Below are 12,852 nucleotides of genomic sequence, written 5' to 3'. Positions count from 1 at the left end.
TCCAAACATGATAAAAGTCCATCAAAGAGTGGGAGGGGGAGGAGGACGAGCATGAGGACTAAGGTCAGAGGAGGTGAGGTGACCACCAGCACAGGAAGTGGGGACGATTGTGGCTCCCCTTCAAGGCTGGTATGTAAGCTGTGGCTGGTTGAAGATGGTCTCTCTAGCAGGTGATACGATATTGCTGAATGAGATCGTAATCCTAGTGTAATGCTCTCCTCACAGATATAAATATAAAATCTCAAAGTACTCATCTCCCTGGTCACTTCCTGAGTGTGGAGGGGGTAAGATTTAAAAAAAAAATTTTTTTTAAGGTTTTATTCATTTCTTACAGAGTGTGAGTGGGGGAGGGGCAGAGAAAGAGAGGGAGACACAGAATCTGAAACAGGCTTCAGGCTCTGAGCTGTCAGCACTGATCCCGATGCGGGGCTTGAACTCATGGACCGCGAGCCCATCACCCGAGCCGAAGTCGGACGCCCAACCGACTGAGCCACCCAGGTGCCCCAGGGGGTAAGATTTTAGATGATCCATTTCTTCTTATAAACCCCACAGGGTTTCATAGTGGAAAATAAATGAGACTTATTTGTGCTTGCAAATCAAATGGCCATAAAAGGTTATTTCAATAGACAGAGGCAAAATCATACTAAAATAATTTAGTAAAAATGGGAGCTAAGAGCATGCTTAATGGAACATGATTAGATTTAATTTTCTTACTATTTCCATCATTAAAGCTCCATTATCTTCTCCGAGACTTCATTTAGGTTTCCAGCCACATGGAGGCTCCGAGGCGTTCGTGGGGAGCGCATGGAGGCCTGTGAGTTCCATTAAAAAACAAAAACAGCTAATGATATGCCGTTCTTTCATTTTTGCTGTTTGACATCGGCGTCTCACATCCAGAGTCTCTTGTATTCTCTTCCTAACCTGATCTCTTAAAAGTCATAAGTGTCATTATCTAAGAGCTTTCATGCAAAAGAAGTTTGATTCTGGAGTTGAAAACAAAACTGCGACTCGCTGATGAATGTCCCTCAAGTGCAGAGGTTCTGAGGAGTTTTAAGAATTGCTCTGGTTATCCTTTGGCTTCGAGTATCTTCACGTTGCCTCATCCGGAACCAGCAGATGCCCCGACAAGGGGGAAATGATTGAGCCTCGGGCTCTTCCACAGCTAAATCCTAGCTGTAGATGGTAACAGAATCAGTAACGGTATGAGCTCTTCACAGGTGGTAGAACTTCATAGGTAGGGGTGGGTAAGAATCCATACATCTGACACATCTCTAGAAAACATTGTGCCCTCTGCGTGATGTCACGAAGGAGAGGGTGCTGGCCTTTCCAGCCAGAGGTAGACTCTGGTTACTTCGGGTTCAGCGTGAGGTCCGTGCCACGGGCCTGAGTACCAGCAAGTTGCTAAGGTGAGGTCATGAAGACGGGTCCCAGGTGAGGTGAGGAGTTCAGAGAAGCCAGCAGGCCGCGAGCTAACCAGGAGGGTGATGTCCAGTCGCCCAGCCCAGTCCGTGCCGTGGCCCTGTAACCGATGTATGTCTGGAACAGCCACGGCGTATTTCTAGTTGCTGCTGTTGTTGTTGTTGTTTAAGTTGGAGTATATCTAGTTTGTGTTTCACTCCAGTGAATCCAAGAGAAATGACTAACCTAGTCACTTACCATTAGCCGAGATTTAGTATGCATTCTGCAGGTGTCATCCACGTATTCAGAGTAGTCAGCCTCAGCGTGCCTTTGTAATGTCCCATTTCTCTTAACCTCGGGTTCCCGGGTCCCTGGGTTTGCGTCCTTCCTCGGGTCCTGGACCCTTCCAAGCCTGCTGGTTCTCCCTGGCTGGCCCCATTCCCCTGCCCTGCCTACAATCTTTCCTGGTCTCGCCAGCTCAGCAGCGCCCCGCTCCCTGGTGTGCGGGAGCACGGCTTGACTTGATCGGCTGGCCGTACTCCCCTGGGCCCCGTCTGTCTCCCCGCGCGCCCGCTGCGTGGGAAGTGGGTGGGAAGCCCCGTGACGGCAGGTGCCTGCTAGAGCGCGACGTGGCATCGGCGTCTAGGGCGGGCCTGGCGCGGCTGGTGTTCGGGGCAGCTCGGTGAAGGGATGGCGTTCAAATGAGTGCAGGGGAGATGATTCGGGTCGTACCTCCAAAATAGGGTAGGCTGTTTTCTGTAACGCAGGAGGACATCAATGGGGAAAACCACCCCAAATAACGAATAATCAACAAACTGTTCCCGTATTTGTAAAGATTTCCAGATGTGTTTGTGTACATGGGTGTTTGCGTGTATTTTCAAATGTATACAAATTCACACTAAAACCTCTTTTTGTTTTTAAATATGGGAGCTCGCATTCATTCTGTCCAAGTCTGTTCTGTTTTCTATGTTGTTAAACCTGTAATTAGAAAGACTGTATGCACCCCCATGTTGATAACAGCACTATCCACGATAGCCAAAGTATGGAAAGAGCCCAAATGTCCATCGATGGATGAATGGACAAAGAAGATGTGGTATATACATACAATGGAGTATTACTTGGCAATCGAAAAGGATGAAATCTTGTCACTTGCAAACTACGTGGACGGACCTGGAGAGTATTATGCTTGGTGAAATTAGTCAGAGAAAGACAAACATCATATGACTTCACTCACATGAGGACTTTAAGAAAGAAAACAGATAAACATAAGGGAAGGGAAACCAAAGTAATATAAAAACAGGGAGGGGGACAAAACAGAAGAGACTCATAAATACAGAGAACAAACAGAGGGTTACTGGAGGGGTTATGGGAAGGGGGAATGGGCTAAATGGGTAAGGGGCACTAAGGAATCTCCTGAAATCATTGTTGCACTATATGCTAACTAATGTGGATATAGATTAAAAAAAATAAAAAATTGTAATGATACCTCTTCTTCCCCCTCTTCCAGTATTTATGTGATGATGTTGGACTTCTGGTAACTGGGGTGGCTTCTAGTATTTAGGATTCTTTTAGGGGGCTGAAGAAAGCAGGACTCTGAGGACATTGTTTCACCCCACAACCTATTGGTTAGGTGCACATTGGGAAGGCATGGATGAGGGATGCCTGTCTTGTGCTAAAACTTATATTGGAGTGATCTTTGCTATAATCCCCAAGTAAATATTTGAGACTGTGCAGAACTGTCTTGTTTGACTCCAGTAAAGCATAGACATTTGATACTTGACATAATTTGATATTATTTACCTTGCTTTCAAATAAACATTTGAGGAGTGTCAAACAAAGACAAAACTTCAAGCTATGAAATAAACTGTGCACTTACGTTTGGAGTCTTAGAGATTGCAATCCGGGAGATACAGCTTTGAAATAGAAAACGTGCTCTGGGGAGACAGAGGAGGTTGGAGGTTTTAAAAGGAAAGAGAAGATTTCCATAAGTTGTTTTGAAGAAAAGATGCATTGGTGCTGGTATATCTACAGTTATGTTAATCTGTATGTGATTGGTAGCTGGGCCGATGTTATACAGAAAACCCACCTATGTGCATTATAACATAAGTAGATGCCCTGACTTTTACCTGAGTTCAACTAAAAAAAAAAAAATCTGAGAGTTTGAGAAAGAAGATGTGTATGAGCCCCACTCTCTCGATGTCCTCCTGGCTTCATTTTAAATAACTCTCTTAGCAGTGCTTATTCCATTTTATTCTCCCCATTGCCGGAAGATACAGCCTTGGGTTTAGCATGAAAGGATGTTGGAGCAGAAGGGGACCTTGGAGGTGGGCCTGAACCTCCAGCAGGCCACAAGGTTGCCCACTTGTGCACGTGTCGGGGGCAAGGCTTTCCCTTCTGCTTGCTTCCAGTGGAGCTCCCGGTGCTCGCACCTGCATGGGGCAGCTGACGCGAAATGATGAGCCGGGTGCTCCATCCCCCTGGACAAGAGGGGAAGGGCTCCCTGTCCTCTGTATGGATTGAAAGGACGTTTCTAGCTGTCTGAGGTTTTTGCCTCTTCTCCTGTCCTTGGTGGATCTGGTGACTGTGACTTGTATGCTCAGAGTCGTTGCTGTTGGAGTCGTTCTGGTGGAGCCTACGTTCTGTGGCACTTCAGAGCATGATGACATGATTGAATTTCTGTTGGTTATTTCTCCTGCATTTGGTTCACAACTCTCCAGGGAGCTTCCTGGGTGAAATCTGAAACTGACCCTGGTACTGGAAGGGCAGGGAGAGGCGAAGGAGGAGGCCGGCCACTCCAGCTCGGTAGTGGCAGTTCAATAAGCAGAGGGAACCCACGTACGGACAGACGAGGCTTGTCCTGGGCGGGCGGCAGCAAGACAGTGGATCTGTGCAGCCACCTGCCAAACCTTAGAAGTTTGTTTAGAAAGAGGCCCTAACTGGGTGCGGCCATGTTGGCCGCTCAGGTGTTCGCGGCCCATCGCCATCTCAAGGCTGTGTCCTTGGAGCAGCCTCTGGGAGCGGGAAAGGCGAGCACAACCCACATTCCAAGGACAGGGCAAGGGTGAGGGGCCTTCGGTCACCGGGGTCAACCGGCAGTCACGTCTTTATGATGACTGTACCCAACAGCTTCCACCGTAGGTTTTTGTGTGTGTAAACCTGTGTGTTTGTTTTGGTTGTTTACTGTGTTACTCATGTCCTGAGAGAGGAGATTTTAAGATTGGTGACAAACTCCAGTCTTCTATGGATGGTATATGCACGTCACAGAAGCTCAGGGGCATCTTCTAAAGATCAGCACTCCTTCTCTGACTCAGACTCACCAGCATTCACCTGCCTGTGCCCATCCATTGTCATGCACGCCAGCAGAAGGGAGGACGCATGTCAGTCAGTGTGCCGAAGGGACCACACATATTTCCATTTGCAGCTCATCAGAATTCACATGCAGAAGGGGCTGTGACACCACTTCTCTGTAAACTCACAGCGGGGTGGCCAGGTGAGAGTGTGGTAGCAAGAAAACGATCCCAGCCCGTGTGCTGCATGAATTGAGAAAAAGCTTGAAGTGCTGGGCATTAAAGAGAATCAGTTGCTCCTCTGCTCCCTGTCTGTTGAGAATGGCATGTGTCACCAGGCTGACGCCAGGCGGTGCTAAAGGCAGTGACCTGAGCAGTTGTCTCTGTGCAGCTCCCGATGAAATGTTGGTCCGCTTTTATTTGGAGGCACCCAGTGGCCGGACATGTACTGTGTCGGCTGACTTTTTGTTCCTAATTCAGGTGACCCGCTGCTTTGTGATACAGAGACTTTTCGTTTTAGCACCTGTAGACTTGGGGTTGCACCCTGAGCTGGTCTTTTCTGGGCTCGCTTTTCCGTCTTGAGGAAATCCATTAGTCCCTCCTTTCTTCCTTCCCATCCTCTCCAGTCTCTGTCCCTTCTAACCTTTGTCCCTCTCTTCATTCTTAGCACTCATTCTGATTACTGGTTTTCTCTCTGACCTGCATGAAGAAAACTTAATGACGCCATCTCGATATGTAATTTCTTAAAGCTGAAGCCCGTTTATTGGGGTATAAGAATTAAAAATACGAAAACCCTGTATCTTTCCCTTTCCTCTCCTCCCTTCTCCTTCATCCTAAGCTCAAGGCACTTCCCGGGCACTGTTGGGACTGTTGCTTTGATCCAGAAGCAGCGGGTGTGAGCAGATGGGCATGAATAGAGCCTTGATTGCCCAGCAGACAGCCAAGACTCCCATAGGGATTTGTCCCAGAATAGATGTTAAAGAGGGGGATCAGGTTTCAGCTGACATCTCAAGGTCCTTAGGAGATGCCCAGCCTGGCTTGACCTAAGAAATTAATTTGAGCCCTCCATAGTCCACAGTCCCCTTCTAGGTTTCAGAAATGAGACCAGCCAATATATGGTCACATTCTTTCTTGGTCAAGTTGGTCAGTCTCCTTACTCCTCTGGAATCTCCTTATTCTTCTTGTGTTTCCAAGATATACCCTGGTCTCTGCCCAGCATCTGTGTGTTTCTTGATCCCTTCTCTCAAACCTTTTCCCCACACAAGACCCCTTAACCCTGCCCGTGGTTGTCCAGCATGATCCACATTAACACTTCTATGTTTTTACCCAGTTTATGCATTTATTAGAGTGTCTTCAAGTTCTAGTTATTATTTTGGGTCTTTGCTGGCATTTTGTATTATCTAATAGATGAAAAATTCCTCAGATGATTTTTATCCCGTCACAACCAATTTATTCTCCAGGATCGTATATTTTCTATCATTGTGCGGCCAAAAATGAGCATATTGAATGTTCCAAAGTGATTATACAAATATAACTGTTACTGTCTAAGTAGAGTCTAAGAAAAGGAAAGCTGATTGCCCTCTGTTAATGGAGATTGAGAACAGAAGTGTGATCATGCCTAAAATACCAAGTGCACCAAATTCCAGGGTGAGTGACAAAGATCCGGGCCGCGTTGTGCTGCTGGTTGGTAAACATCCAGTGTGTGTGTTTGCAGTTTCCCTGATGTCTGATTTGTTCCTTGCTCAGAATAACTTATTGGAAAATGGTGCTCCTTGTTTAAAATTTCAACTCAGACCGTGAGATGGCTAGGCTCTCACTGCCACTTTAGAGGCAGCCCTGTGTAACAAAAACTGGTTGAAAAACCCAATGGGATCCAGACAGTGTGTGCTTTTGGGGTGGGGGGGGGTCAGTAGGCATCATGTCCTCAGGAATAGCCCACCTACCACTTGCTGACCTAGTGGAGAGGTGTTAATTAAGGTCAACTGAATCTGTAGCTCCAGGGACCGGTGTCTATATTATTACTCCAGTGTTTGCAAAACAATAACAACATTGGTAAAGCTGCCTACTTGACTCTGCATGCCCTGATGTGACTTTTAGAAGTGTGAGGACAGAGTGAGGTGGTGGAGAAGGAAGACACCTTCTCCTGCTCCTTCTCTTTTCTCTTCTCTTCTCTTCTCTTCTCTTCTCTTCTCTTCTCTTCTCTTCTCTTCTCTTCTCTTCTCTTCTCGGGCCTCAGTTGTTTTATCTTTAAAATCAAAAGATTGAAATAGAAAGTTTTCTCAGCTTCTTCCAAAGTCTGATACTTCGACTCTCACTTCACTCCAGGTTTGCCTGCTGGTTTGGCGCAAGCCAAGGACCTCTGACTTTCCTCGGCCCGGTTTCCTTTCTGCCTAGCGCCATCTCTCTCTGCTCTCTGAAACCCTAGGTTCACATAAACTCACCAGCTCCCAGCACGGTCTTCTCCGGCAGACGTGGCCAGTACTCCTTTGAGACAGGAACCACGAGCACCACACTTGGTGAACTCCCCAGTGTGGGCAAACTTCCACAGTAAAAGAGCCGTAATTGAAAACTGTCTCGTGATAATTGAATGTATCGATCTTTCCAGTCCCCGAACGCAATATTTTCTTTCTTTAAAATGGGACACTTCTTTCTATTTGTGAGCAATCCTTTTTAACGGAGAGCCCCATTAAAACCGTGTCTGCGTCTGTCAGGAATTGTGGAGTGTACATTTTCCATGCCGATGCACATGCTTCGTGAGTCCTTGACAACTATTTCACACGTGAGAGATTTGATGTATTTTGGTTAAAGGGAAAAGGTCTGAATTTGTCATTTATTGCTAATATCCCAAAGCGAGTATGTACCTATTAAACGTTTGGAGGACGGTCATTTTTATTGCTCAATAAGTATTTATCAGTTATTTAATTGAAGGCAGTTTCTGGTCAGTGACAGATTCATTCCTTGACGGAGACTCTCATGAGCTATCTATCCCTTCCCCAGCTGTATTGACCCAAGCGACTTGGAGCAAGATTGGTTTTTCGTTAATACACCAGAGGCCTCTGCTTACCAGGCGCCGCTCCTGGCATGGGGACTTGATCGAAAGTCCCACCTCTGCCCTCCAAGGGCTCGAGATCAGGTGAGGAATGAATGAAGGAACCAACCGTTATGTATACAGTAGGTGCTATGATGCAGTCAGGCACGGGAAGGCGATGACCGTGCTGTCCAACGGGAAGGACTGCCTTCCCCACGGCCCCCAGCTGCTGCCAAGGACACCTGGCCTGAATCTTTAAGAGGGGACGGTAGTTTGTCAAGGCCTTATTTTGTTAACATTGTGATTATTATTTTGGGCAGTGGCAGGGGTGTAACGGGAAGGCAGAGGGACTTGTGTGTCTGGACACACCCCTGTATTTGCTCATTTGTCCCCTTCGGGCCTGTGTTTAGCTCACACAGGGTGTTGTGGGGCAGATCAGCCCGTCCATCGGCATCCCGGGCAGACACGTGGGAGGGGTGCAGCCCGCGTCTGGGGACGCTGGTCCCCGCTGCTCCCCTCTGTCTCCATTGCCAGGGCTCTCCGGCCCGACCGGCACTGGTTCTGACCCGCCGTGCCTGTCTTGAGGCGTAGCGCCCTGTCGGGAGCCGGGGGGAGGGGAGGTTGCTGCTAGAAGCTTAAATGGTGTAAAAGGGCAGGAGGGCTGAGCAAGCCAAGTGGCACAGTTCACCTGCCAGGGGGGCATCCGCAGCACTCGGCCATTGGCGTGGAGCGAGGGCTGGAGTTCTCCAGCTGAGCTCGGCATATGATTGGCAAATGGTACCATTTGGTCCACAGCCTCCTTTCTGTGCCAGCTGGAATGTATTGCTAATAAGAACTTGTAGTTGCTGCTGCTTGAGGGCCTCGACAATATCTGTCAGTCAGATTCAAAAATTTAAATTCTTTTCCCGCATGTCTTGAATCAGAAAGATGATGACCCAAATAAAAGAAGGGACTTCGTTCTGTACCTCCAGGCTTTTAGGGTGAGAGCATCCTATGTGTCTGGCTACCTATGGGGAAGAGTGCTTCCTCAGAGCCTGCTAAGCCCCCAGCAGCCCTGACCCCTGGGCCCAGGAGCGGTTTGACTGTTTGGCAGCTGGCACAGCAAATGCCCAGTAATGGTCACCCCAGCCCCAACTTCGTCATGCCTCAAACATTCCCACTCTGGATGTCCATATATCCTTGCCTTGCTTCCCAGGAAATCCTGTATGCATTTATGAGGTAAATGGGTGAAATTCATTTTATTTATTTTTTAGTGTTCTTCCCTTTTGAGAGAGAGAGGAGGGGGGCAGAGAGAGGGAGGGAGACAGAATCCCAAGTAGCACAGGGCCCAATGTGGGGCTCGAACCCATGAACCATGAGATCGTGACCTGGAACTGAGATCAAGAGTTGGACGCTTAACCAACTGAGCCACCCAGGCGCCCTGTGAAATTAATCTTAAATTTGTGCCCCTTCAGCTTGTTCCCTTCCCTGTTCCTTACCCCCGGGGGTCAGGAAATCATGAGAATATTTCCAAAATCATAACGTGATGCTGCTCTGGGATCAAAAGCACGGGAACCACAATGCCCTTGCTTCTGCCCCCTGTGGTTCTTGTGGCCTCCCCTCCCTTCAGGCCTTTGATTCCCCTGGGGCTCTGGACAATCTGGATGGTGGGAAGCAACGGCCCTCCACCTTGGGCCTACGGTGGACTCTCATGTGCTCCCTGGGCCTGCGGGCCCCACTTTTAAGCCCTAGGAATGGGGAGGAGCCTTGCTACTTGAGAAAGAGGAGCCTGGTCTGCAGTGGAGGAGAGGAGGCTGGAAGTAGAGTCTCCACTAGGGGGCTCGTGGCAGCCCCAGCCAAAGATGGCAACCGCCTGTGGCAGAGGAGAGCTGCTAGAGGGGCCCCGGGGAGAATCAGGGGGACTTGATTGCTGATTGGACGTGGGAGGTTGGCGAGGCAGTTGGCCCCGGGTAATTCCAGGATCTTTGGCTGCATGGTGGGCAGACCAAAGGAGGACGTGTGAGGAGAAAGGACAGGATGAGTTCAGTTTAGATCCCATGGAGTTTGAGTGGTGTGTGGCACAGCCTTGTGAAAAATCAGCAATCTGCAAAAGTGTCCTCGTCCCCTCAGATACGGTTGTCACATCGGGATGCTCTGAAGAGCCTTCTGTGGGCTCCATCTGTCTAGGAACCCAGCCGTGTGGGAGAAGGTGTAAAGGGGACAGTGAGTGGACACCCCACTCTGTCCTAGAGCTGCACCTTTGTACTGCGTGCAGGCTTGCGCACCGCAGACTAGCATCCTGCCGTGCAACGTGTGGGTTTGCCCTGAAATATGATCTCACTGTGTGTTGAATAGGACGTGTCCTGTGTTTATTTCCAGGAGATCAGAGATTCCATGTTCACAACACTTGTGTGTGTGCTTCTGCCTTCTAGCCTCCCCTTGGCTTCTAACCTCCGTCGGGACTGGTGGGTGCCTTTCGGTTTGCTGTCTTTTGAGATCTGACCCCACACCAAGGGCAGCAGAGAGTGACCGTGGTTCACTGTTACTCTTCATCGCTAAAGGCATTTCCTGCCTTGACTATTCAGACCCCTGCCAAACTTTCGGATCTGGCCATCTGAAGGCTTTTAGTGCCGTTTCCGCCCTCAGATACTAGAACGAAGTCTAACACTTTGTTTACAGTGAAACTGCTTTGGGATGGCTGATGATTTTTCAGTAGTGTTTCCTTGCTGCGCCCTTGGTATTTCAGAGCTGTCCTCTTTAAGCACTGAAGCAATTAGTTTTGAGAAGGCTGATTCTTCAGGGTCCAGTGCTCCCCTGCCTTTCATTTGCTGAAGCTGTACATTTTAATGAAGTCGTTTCATCTATGTTGCCAAACACCAGAATTTTGCTGTTTCCATTCTAATTATCTCTACTGGCAAATGCTGTGTTTTATTAGAGCTCTCAAGTGCTCCGTTTATTAAATGTCCATACACTATGCCATTAGGCACACAAATTAGGTCAGCTGTGCTTATTGATGGGTTATGGCTAAAGGAGTTAAATGTTTTCGTCATGATCTTGAAATGCAGTAGGATTGCCTTCCGTGGCTGCGTGGGTCGTCAGTGACGGCTTCTCTGATGAGCTCGGCTGCCTTTCTTACCCAGCAGCCGAGGCTAATGCTATGTCTGAGCAATGGTGCTGCGGATGGGGGGGCTCGAGTATGTATCTTCAGTCTTTCGGGTAATATGCTTATTCTTTCCTTTCCTTTAGTTGTGACCAGCACCTGCATCTCGCTTCCCGGGTTGTGTGTCTTACAGCATCGTGATGCATAGTGAGGGCTTTTATGAGGCCAGCAGGTGCCAGTGGTGGTGGCACAGGGAGGGCAGCACTGCAGCACTTCCCCAATTCAGTACTTGGCTGCTTCTTTCCACCTCCTACTCCAGGCCCTTTAAGTTCCTCCCACCTCACCCCGTGGCTCCTCAGGTGGTATTGGTTAAGCTGGGATGTGCTGACGGGCTGGTGGCTCCAACCCCATCCCCCCCCCCCCCCGCCGCCCCCGTTCCTGTGGTCCCCAGGCGATGCCGCGTGGTGACGAGGGGCATGGCTTCTGCCATCGCCCAGACCGAATCCCAGCCTCACCACTGAAGAGCTGGGTGATTCTTGGCAAGTCCCACCTCCCCTCGCTACCCTCCATGTCCTTATCTGTAAAAAGGGGAGAACCAGAGCCACTTGGGTGTATGTGTGAGGATTAAATGAGATGATAATGCAGGTTACATGCTTGGGATACAGGCCCCGGCACGTAGTGCCGCATCAGCAAAACTGTCAGCCCCGCTTTGTCCCTGTTCAGGCCCACATGGGTGTCTGCCACCCTGGGCCAAGATCAGCGCCGAGGCCGCTGGTGGCTGGGCCCCTGACCCTGTGCCACAGGCCCTCTTGTGCCACAGTCACAACCTGCTCTGTCTCTCCTTAGAGGGCTTTGCTGGCGTGCGTTGAGGTGCCCGTGGTGTAGACTGCTTGCTTTATTCATGAGCCATGGGAATTAAATTAAAAAAAAAAAAGACATCAGGTCTTTACCTAGCCTTCCGTTATGGTCTTTCCACCCTGGGGCTCAGGCATAGCTTGCTGGGGGATGGGGTGCCCTAGAGGAGCATCCGATGGGACCCAGTCTTCCATCGGGATCATCTCTCCCTTCCAACTCTGGCCCGTGGCCTTTGAACCAAACTCGAGTTTCCCTTTTCTCTTTGCATGAGGCTTGCCAAGTGCCCAAGACTAACTCTGGCCCCACATATTTACCGTACTGTTTTCTCCCTTCTTAGAAATCCTCTACTCTGACTTTAAGAAGCGACTATGATGTTTTTTAATAGATAATTTATCCCCTGTAGGCTAATATGGTTGTGAACAGCAAGAACAAATCTTATTAACGTTGCTAAGAGAAATGAAATAACTCAGCTTGATAGAAGTTAATGGAAGTGTGTTTAATTCATATGTATACCTTCTCAACTGCTCTTTGCATGTATTTAATTCTTTCTGGGGGAAATGATAATCTAGGCCACAGCAATCGCTATCTTAGTTCCCCTGGAGAACCACAGCATCATCTTGAGCAGGGACAATGATTCTGTCCCATGCTCTTTTCTCCCGCACACCATGTAGGAAGCATATATACCTGCAAGAGAGAAGAGTAACTCTATAGAATTCTCTACTATACTCTTCATAAAGCCCTCACTTTATATTAAACAAAGGTCACAGTGTATGAATTGTTTGAAAACCAACAACAAAGAAACTTAAAAACAACAATGGTTTGGGGCACTTGGATGGCTCAGTTGGTTAAGCGTCCGACTTCAGCTCAGGTCATTGTCTTGTAGTTTGTGAGTTCGAGCCCTGCATCCGGCTCTGTGCTGGCAGCTTGGAGCCTGGAGCCTGCTTCGGATTCTGTGTCTCCCTCTCTTTCTGCCCCCTCCCCCTCTCACTCTCTCTCTCTGTCTCTCTTTCTCAAAAATAAACAAACATTAAAAAAATAAAAAAAAACATTTTTAATAATGGCTAGAAAAGGAACCATTTCTCTCAGTCTGGTTATGGGTCTCTTTTTTATTTCCTGCATCAAATATTTGGTCCTGAGGACCCCCAGTGATAAGGTTGGTGGGGGCTGCTAATAATCAGAGCGCACCTTCGCTTAATGCCCCTCTG

The 12,852-nt window shown here is 48.6% G+C and overlaps 1 protein-coding gene across 1 annotated transcript in view; it reads left to right on the top strand.

Moving 5' to 3' along the window:
* Positions 1–12,852, top strand: part of ULK4 (unc-51 like kinase 4) — a 566,226-nt gene that overhangs the window by 306,485 nt on the left and 246,889 nt on the right. The gene's annotated exons all lie outside the window — the stretch shown is intronic.

The sequence above is a fragment of the Lynx rufus genome, unplaced genomic scaffold (genome assembly GCF_022079265.1).
Source record: "Lynx rufus isolate CCGP_SWC_20201006 ecotype Redwood Valley unplaced genomic scaffold, mLynRuf1.p SCAF_5, whole genome shotgun sequence".
NCBI classification, from domain to species: Eukaryota; Metazoa; Chordata; class Mammalia; order Carnivora; family Felidae; genus Lynx; species Lynx rufus.
Note: the sequence above shows the minus strand (reverse complement) of the source record. Positions and strands in the feature narration are given on the sequence as shown.